The following is a 9,426-nucleotide window of genomic DNA, read 5'->3' as shown; positions in this document are numbered from 1 at the left end:
GTGGGGGTAGCAGCAGACAGGGACATCCCCAGAGCGTGCCACACTGGCAAGGAAGGCATAATCCTGAGGGATCCCCTTTTTCATCTACTGTGGGCTTCTTGCTCTTATCCCTTCTCTGCTCTTCACTTTCAGTGTTGGCTGGGAGTGAAATGTACCTTGCTGCGTGACTGACAGACCTTCAAGCTCCTCAGCAGACCTTGGGTCTTATTTTGAAAGGCCCCTGAAAGAAAAAGGATTGTGTGCTCTCTGAATGCAGGGCTGCTGAACCGCTGCCAACCCCAGGCTGCTCCATTCAAAGGGCTGAGTGAATAAATGAGAATAACATCCTTGGGGACCTCAGGGATCGGTTTACTCTGAAAATCCTCAGCCTTACAAAGGGTCAGAGTCACAAGGTAAATGAAAATGGCTGGGAGGGGACTTTGATGGCCAAAATACTGTAACTGTAGAGGACTTGAAAGAAACCTCTATTTTTAAAAAAGTGAGAGAAGAGAGGAAGCAAAGAGGGGAGAATGTGGCTAGCAGGGGGACTTCAGCCTGCAGCCTCACCAGAAGGGAGAGGGAGGAATGAGAATAAGAGAACAGAAGGAAATGTCTCCTCTCTCTTAATCAACAGTGATCTTTGAAATACTCTGCTATAGGCGGTGGTTGTAGCAAGGGAGAGCCTTTCTCCTCCCTGATTCCTCAGTGAAACAAAGATATATCCCTTGGGTAATGATAAGCACAGTTAGAACAGAACAGCATTTCACTCACTTGATAAGTAACCAACAGATCTCAGGACATAGAGGGCTGAGCAAATGGCATTAGGGACACGATTACAGCCTGTCCTGAAAGAAACTGAAGAAAATTGCGCCCAAGTGCAATTGAGATATTTTTGGTGTTTCAGTTAAAAAATGAACAAATAAGCTAATGTAGAGTCATTTAAAAAGAGTGTTTTGGAAATAGGTTTTCAGTGGTATGGAAGACAAGGATGTGAATGTCTGCACTTACTTTGAGTCTGGTTAAATTTGTTCAAGTCAGTAAGTTGTGTAAGGCCAGATGCACATTAACGTCTTGAGACCATTGGGAATTAGACACCTAAACACTTCAGTCTCTAAATCTCTGGCTCTTTGGTCTCTTCTCTTTACCTTTAGTTCTCTGAGCAACTCCATTAATACTGACAGCAGTAAAGTTAAACATAGTCCTAAGCATTTGCAGGATGAGGATGTATGTGACTTAGAGCAGCCGCAGTTTCTTATTAGGTGTTTGTATAATGCCTGGCATCTGGGCCCCATCTCTCTTGGACTTACTGCAATTCAAGTCACAGTAATTTAAAAAATAGTTTGAATACTGAATTATAAAAATTTTCTGACAGCTTATCTTCTGCTGGTGAAATATTTTTTGACGTCCTTAACGTCAGGATACTAAGCTGAAAAGTGCACAGGTTTGGTCAGACTGCTTCTTTCTAAATGATCTTTGCACCTGAACTAAGGGAGAAGTTTTATATGCAGCTAAACTCATATGAGCTCTCACATGTCAAGCGTGATACCTGTAGGCTACTAGGGGAGTTACAGGCGTGTCTGCCTCCTCAGCTGGCAGCAAAGACTCTGCTATCTACAGATAGTTTCCTTTTGCAAACAGTTGCTTACTTCCGTAACAGAAGAGGGAAAAAGAATACCCTACTGAAAACAGAAAAATTCAAGCTTGTTGCATTTAGACATTCAGATCAAGGTCCATATTTTACGAAAAAGAGTCTTACCTTTAACTTCTACTAGGCTTCATGTTGTCATATAGGCTGCATGACTTGTAGCTGCTGTTTATGATATAGCTGCTGTTTATGACACACTTTTGACAGGAGTATTAGTACCTCATACTAGTCCACAAAATAACAGTGGGCAGAAAAAATGCAGGATCTTTTTTTGTTTCCTACACACAAGCTGCAATCTTGCTCCTCTGATAAAAGTTCCCCTGCCTTGGGATCCATATGGGAAAAAGAACCTGTCAGCCCCAGAGAGTACTGTAGACTGCAGTGTGTTTTAGGGTTTAAACAAGAGGGTTTAGCTGACCAGTAGTGTAGATCAGTGAGTAGCCAGACCCTTCATTTGAAAGTATAGATAAAACCTACCTCAAACTGTTTTGTTTTGTGTACTGGGTTGCTATCAGTGTTGATGGGACTGGAGAGGAAATAAAATTGCAGTCACCTGGGCAAACGCTGATAGGAGATTTTTTTTCATTCCAGAAACATTTGAGGCTTTTCTAAAGGTTTATTTTTTCTGCATCAGGTTCAGAAGACTGTATAGGCTTAAATTCTTGTACTAGGCAGGAGAGACATCACTGGCTTGTGATCCAGTTTCTGCGTCAAACCTTAGAAACTTCAAAGGGACACATCTAACTTCTCTGCACCTTAGTTTCATCTAAATAGTGCAGAAAGAGAAGCACTACTTTAATCCCACAGGCTGTGCAAAAGGTACAAGTAAACTGTAGAAATCTTATTTTGGCAGATAAATTAATGGAGAAAAAAAGGGTTTTGTTACAGAGCACACCAGAAGATAGTTCATGTTTATTTTTAATCAAAAGCAGGTAGTTCGCAAAACTCAGGATGAGTTTTCTAACAGACTGGGTGCCTAACCCAGGATTTGGGCTCTCTTCATGGGTTCTCTGAAGTCCAATATGGAGCAAAGTCATGCTTCAGCATACCCAGTATGAGGGTATTAATAGGCTTTCCTTTTAGACTGCCACCTGTTTTCCCACACCAGTGGGAGCTTTGCTACCTTTTCAATCTCTATCAACTTTGTCAAGTTTAGCTGATGAAGGCCAAAGGGTTCAGAAGTTATTGAAGTATCTCATGTTGATATAAGACTCATTTCCTTAGGAAATCAGGCTGAGAAAGCAGTTGGGTTCAGAGTACACTCAAGGCTGTAACATGCCATAATTCACTGTAGCTGTGAGCATCACTGCATAAATGAACACAAATGCACACACACTTCCTAATGCCTACTGGAAGCAATAAACAGAACCAATAATGTATATGTAATTGTATTTATTTTTCACAGATGTCTTTTAAGAAGGGATTCTCTTAAACCAACAATTTGAGAAATGGCCCAAGCTGGGATTTATCTCAATTATGTTGTGTACGATTATACGATAGACATTTTTTTCTAGGAGAAAAAACTCAAGTGGCACATGGAGTTCATTAAAGTTGGACTAATGGTTTCAATCATGTTTCTAATAGTGTGGAGTAGCTGGTCAGCAATGTGGGCTGCAGATAAGCCTGTGTGATATCTGCTGAAACATATGTGCTTTTGTTTTCCCTCCTCACGATGAGCAAACCGTTCCTGAAATGTTTTATTTTTACAAATGAGAATAAGGGGAAACATGAATGGAAAAAACTATGAATGAACATGAAGAGTAAGCACAGTAAGTATAGAAAAAGCCTTGCTACAGATGTGTTCAGGTAGGTAGGAACCAAGAGGCCTGTACCTGCTGTGGGGTGGACAATTGTTCCTCTGCAATGCAGTCATAGGGAAGGACAGCGTCAGGGCAGTACAAGTCAGATTTTCTTATAAAGTGTCAACTTGTTCTTAGCCTCAAGCTGACAAAAAGCAGAATGATGCACCTTAACTCACTAATAAAGTGCCAATATTTTCTTTAAAGTAACCCATATTTTCACAATGTCTGCAATCAATTTTTTAAAAGTGTATGTCAGGCAAACAGTTTTTGATATTTCAGTTTTCTTTGGAGTTGTAGGGGTTTTGTTAATGTGGGGACAGGGAGCAGCTGCGCCACATGCAGTCCCCTTCAGGCTACCTTTTTTTTTCCCTTGAAAACCTTTGCAAATGACACTCTCCTTGTTTTGTTTTTCTAGTGTTCCCCAGCAGCAAAACTTTGGAGTTTCATTCCAAGTAATGTGCTCAGGACCAGACAAATGCTTTTCATCCAGGGCTGTGGATTTAGCTTCAGCCTTCAGAGGGCAGCCCAGGGCAGCAGACAGCACACTGAAACCTCCTCTTGGGTGAGGTTTGGACTCTCTTATCATATTTTATTCTGAGCTCTTTCCTGGATGGCAGTATTGATTAATGGCATTATTCCCCATGTGGTGTGCCTGTGCAAGGCGATACCTGAGCGTGGCTCTCCCTCTGTGGATGTAAAAGCATGACCAAAATGCAGGGTGATGGCTGTGGTTCTTCTGGACAGGCTGTTGTGGGAGATCTGTAGAAGAGAAAAAGGAAGCCTCTTTGCTATATTGTGTTTCTGTGCAACAGAAACTTATCTTTAGACGTGGGTATGACACTTCCATTTTCAGAAGGGAAAACTGCGCATCATTTCTCCAAGAATTAATATGAGATCATCTCTCATGTTTAAATTTTAATCACGATTAATTCTGCTGGTATGATGGAGACAGTGACTTCAGTGTGCCTTCCCCAAAACAACACATGGCTTGTTTAATTTCATTCAAAAATCTAATAAAAATGGTTTAGATAAATGTTGAAAGACCCATTGGCTTCCACCGGGCATACCACATAAACAGCTGGCATCCTATCTGCTTCCCTCATCTTGCTTTGAATTCTCTCTTTTCCCTTCCTTTCTAATATCAACTTTCACATAATTCTACATTGTCCCAGACCTACATGTTCTGTAGATCAAATCACTTCTAATAAGAAAAAAATGTTGATTTATAAAAACATTTCCTTGATGGGTACTGGAGGAGGGGGGTGAAGGTGGGTGGAAACACTACAGAATTTTTCTTAGAATAGCATAGAATCATAGAATCTTTAAGACTGGAAAAAATCTCCAAGATCACTGAGCACAACCTTTTACCAAGAACCATCATCTCAACTAAACCACCTCATGTCCAGTCTTTCTTGAATGTTTCCAGAGATGGCGACTCCACCAGCTCTCTGGACAGCCTGTTCCAATGCTTAATCACCCTTTTAGTGAAGCAATTGTTCCTGATCTCCAACTTGAACTTCCTCTGGGGCAACTTGAGGCCATTCCCTCTCATCCCATCACTTGTTACCTGGCAGAAGAGGCCAAGCCCTCACCTGGCTACAGTCTCCCTTCAGGCAGTTGTAGAGAGCAATAAGGTCTCCCCTGAGCCCCCTTTTCTCTGGGATGAATAACCCCAGACTCCCAGAACCCCAGTTCCCTCAGACTCTCCAGCTAGGACTTACTCTCTAGACACCCTTCCACAGCTCTGCTGTCCTTCTCTGGACACACTCAAGCACCTCAATATCTTCCTCACAGTGAGGGGTCCAAAACTGGACACAGAACCTGAGGTGCAGCCTCACCTGTGCCACGTATAGAGGGCAATCACTGCCCTGCTCCTGCTGGCCACGCTATTGCTGATACAGGCCAGGATGCCACTGGACAGCCACTGTTAACCAGCACCCCCAGGTCTTTTTCCACTTGGCCATCTTCCAGCCATTCTGCTCTAATCTATAGGTCTGCCTGGGATTGCTGGGACCCAAGTGCAGGACCCTTTGCCACCTTATTCTTGATGATCCATTTAATTTCCTTGTTATTATGCCTAAAAGAGAACCTTCACCAAAATTCCTGAAGAAAACGCCCTTTTAACCTAACTGAGGGATTTTACCTTCAGTTGAAATGTTTACTTACTTTCTGCTAAGTACTTCTCTGCAATTAAGAGTGGTCTTGGAGTTTGCCTCTGGTGGAAAAACACAGAATTTTGGCTTTTGTTCTGGCTGGCCGTGGCATGCAGGGCAGAGAAAATGCTGGAATGAAAATATGTTTTTATATCACTGTTTTCTTTATGTATTATGAAATCATGGCAGAGCCAGGAGGGAAAAGGAAGGTTTTACAATTGTGGGAGTGCAGTTCAGGGAAGAAAAACAAGTGTCCTTGAAAATATCTCCTGGGTTTTATTACATGCGTTCATGGATGCCAGCAACTGGGAATGGAACAGCACCAGGGAAACAGGATAGATTTCAAAATATAAAAATTCAGAAGTTCTGTGATAGAGTGCTAGGGAAGAATGATAAAAATGCATGACTGCACACCTAGCTGTAGCAGCGAGGAATGTAGACAATTCCCTGAGGAGCAGGGAAACTGCTTTCCTGTAACAGCCTTGTGCTACTCTCCAGGCTGGAATCTGGCTCCCGGCTGACCTCCTCCAGATGCTCCACAAGCAGGAAAAAAAAGACCCTCCAAAAAACCAAAAGCCTCAAGGAAGACATTAAGGGAATAGTTTGCCAGTAAAGAAGAATTCTTCATAATTGCCTTCAGTTAGTTACTGTCTTACACTCAAAGCAGGAAAGTTGAGCTCACTTCTAATACACTTTTAATAGGCAAGACACACAAGAATGCATAGGTTTTTAAGTTAACTGTTCAATGCATGTATTTAGAGAGCATATATTGCACTTAAAAGCATGCATATGCAGAAACAACTTACATACCTTTAAAAGCTGCTGCAGCTCTGTGTGTTAGAGAAAAGCAAAAATGAGTAAGTAATTATTGCTCTTATATTTTACACTGATTCCCATTCCTATCTTGCTGCATTACATTCCCTTCGACATCGTTTACCACTTTTTAAACTGAAGAAATGTGCCTGCAGAGTCAGGTATCTGTGTCAGACTTCCCCAGCAGTAGGCCAATTATTGGGAGACTAAGATTACAGCGTTGAACTACTCTGCATGACAGTCCAACACTCGACCTGGGCATGCAATGCTGATCTCTCTGTGCTTGCCCACTCCAGGAGCCTGTAGCTAATGTGCTGGGATGCTCCAGGACCTAGACTCACACATGCTCAGCAACCATCAACAAAATAGAAGTGGAACAGAAAATTAGGTTTTGCTACCTACATGTCTGCAATACAGTTTGTCTACTTTGCTGGCAGGGAAACCAAATGATACCTTTCCTTTTAGGACAGAAAAATGAATCATAATTTCTGTCTTAAGAATATCATTTATGTGTCTCTGGAAATGTGATCCTTATTCTCTCTGCTACAGGCATGACCTAGATGCTTACCTGACATTCAGATATATACAGGATACTCTTAATCCTTCCTTCCTTCCTTCCTTCCTTCCTTCCTTCCTTCCTTCCTTCCTTCCTTCCTTCCTTCCTTCCTTCCTTCCTTCCTTCCTTCCTTCCTTCCTTCCTTCCTTCCTTCCTTCCTTCCTTCCTTCCTTCCTTCCTTCCTTCCTTCCTTCCTTCCTTCCTTCCTTCCTTCGCTTTCCATTCTACAATATGGAGTGGGGGTTGTTTCCATGCCAGTGTCTCAAAATGTTGTCTAAGTGCCATTGTCCTTTTGAGGGAATGCATCGTGCTTTGGGAACTGCAGATAGGACTAACTGAAAGAGCGAGATGGCTTGTAGGGACCCATAGGCACCTTCTGCCTGGGGTGGACTACAAGTGGGAAACTGCATTTTCTGACTGAGCTCCTTCCTGTTTAAAGGGGTAAAGCAGGAGCACCCTTGGTTGGCTTTGTCACCAATGTAAAACTGTGGTATCAAGTTCTAAGAACCACAGGATAAAGGCACTGCAGAGGGAGTCCAAGTGGAGGCAGAATCTGTCAGAACAGATGAGCAGAGGTTTCCAACCATCAGAAGTCTCACTAGTTTCTGCCATAAGCACAAGGGCAAAGGAGTTTTAAGAAAATGTCTGAAAAATAGCTGACTTTGTGGATGTTTAGAGCAAACTCTTCCCAATGTCAGGAGTCACACAGATGTGGTTGCCTACAAATGAAAAAATTCAAAACAGAGGGATTAGGGGAGAGTTGAGCCCTCAGAGCTGACTCCAAGACGAGTAGGCTGTGAAATGAAGCCTGCGAGCTTGTTTGATGAGGCAGAGAGGCAAAGAGAGACAACTGTAACATAATCGAAACAGTGAGGTTGGGAAATGATCTTTGGAGCAGCATTCCTAATCACTGTGAACAGGGAAAACTGTGTTTTTCAAGAGGAGCTGGAAGGGTGTGACTTCCGTGATCTACAATGCTTTGTCTAGACCGGGACAGAAAAAACTTTTTAATCTATGAGGTACTTGGTTTACTAGACAGAATTATATATTGTATACCTGTTAAAGATTCCTGAGCCAGTATTTGTTCTAAATCCCTTTTCATTCTGTTTTTACCGTGCCCACAAATGCCCATTGAAACCAGGATCTCACAGATCTAATTAAATATTATTGCCACCTTGTTTCAGCTACAGAGGATGTGAGAAAACAGCAGACTCCCCCTTCAGCTGAGTTCTCATTAGCTCGTTCCTGTTGCTGCTGAGCACCAAGGACACCCTGGCAGAGAAAGGTGTCCCTATGAAAGGTTCCTTTGGCTGTCTGTCCTGGTGCTTCTTTCATGCTGGCCTCAGGGACTGGGTGTTCTTTGGGTTAGCCAGGGGAGGCTGCTCATCTGCCTAAACCCTTTTTAAGCTGCCACTCGTGGTGTGGTTGCAAGTGCACATGGCATGAGGTAAGGAGAGATGATGGGAAGATGGATTTATCCCACTTTAGGCTGTTGCCAAATTTTATTTCCACCAGCACTGCATAATTATTATTGCTTTTCAAGGCTGCTTTCTCCTGTTGTTAAATAGCCATGCCTACTGACACTCCTACTTTTGCAGATGGGCTTGAAATCTTTACAGAAATGCATGTTTTCTGGAATAGCTATATGTCTAAGAATAAATTAATACACCATTCAGCTTTCAAGCTAAGAAAGATAGTAACACTCTTGTTGAAAGACAAACAGGTACAAAGACATGTCCAGAGATCAACACTGTGCCTGATCTATATAATATTAATGTTACTAAATGAGTTACACAGAAGAGGAGTTAATAGTACTGAATAACTCTTAGGTGAAAGACATAGCATAAAGGACTTAGGCAGGTTACAAAGAACACTGGGCTGGGCAGTAATAATTTAATATGTAAGACAGAAGAAAGGAAGTCTGGTTATCATAGAAGAGAGGATGTTGATTTAGGATCATCATCACTTTGGCTGAGTACCTCAGTCCTTCTAAAGAAAAACCAAAGTGTGTTTATAGGGAGCTAATTAATTTTTGCCATAGAGAGCAAGTGTTATAGTTTCCTTCTGTGCCTGTCTGAACCAGAATTGACTGGTTGGAAGCTTGATTTGAGTCCTCAGGTTGAGTTTCACTCAATCTTCTCAAGTCTGGAAGGGCCTGCCTGATCTGTGCTGCATGTGACTCAAAGCCAAATTAAGATAGTTAAACAAATATGCAAGACAAAGGAACAAAAAGAATGCCTTTATTCTGTGACATGATGTATAGTTTTGAGAAATAATCTCTCGTTTGTTATATTTTAAATGAGAAAGAGAAGTATGTTTGAAATGTTATGTGCCTTGCTATAGAGCTGGTAAGCACACATGTTGTGGAGTGTTCCTGTTGTCTGGAGCTCATGGGCCCCTTTTGCACTCATTTGTTCTGCATGGTGAGGGCTGAGTTCCACAGTTTGCTCTTGGCAGCTGAGAGCTATTATTGGGCTG

General features: G+C 42.2%; 1 long non-coding RNA gene across 1 annotated transcript in view; it reads left to right on the top strand.

Moving 5' to 3' along the window:
- Window positions 1-312: 312 nt before the first annotated feature.
- Window positions 313-9,426, top strand: part of LOC148224370 (uncharacterized) — a 39,663-nt gene continuing 30,549 nt past the window's right edge. The window contains exons 1-2 of the long non-coding RNA XR_015802484.1: window positions 313-392; window positions 3,842-3,988. This is a non-coding gene — a long non-coding RNA (uncharacterized LOC148224370). The remainder of the gene's footprint in view (window positions 393-3,841; window positions 3,989-9,426) is intronic.

This window comes from Sturnus vulgaris, chromosome 3 (genome assembly GCF_052056855.1).
Source record: "Sturnus vulgaris isolate bStuVul1 chromosome 3, bStuVul1.hap1, whole genome shotgun sequence".
Taxonomy (NCBI): Eukaryota; Metazoa; Chordata; class Aves; order Passeriformes; family Sturnidae; genus Sturnus; species Sturnus vulgaris.
This window is presented reverse-complemented; position numbering and strand designations above follow the sequence as displayed.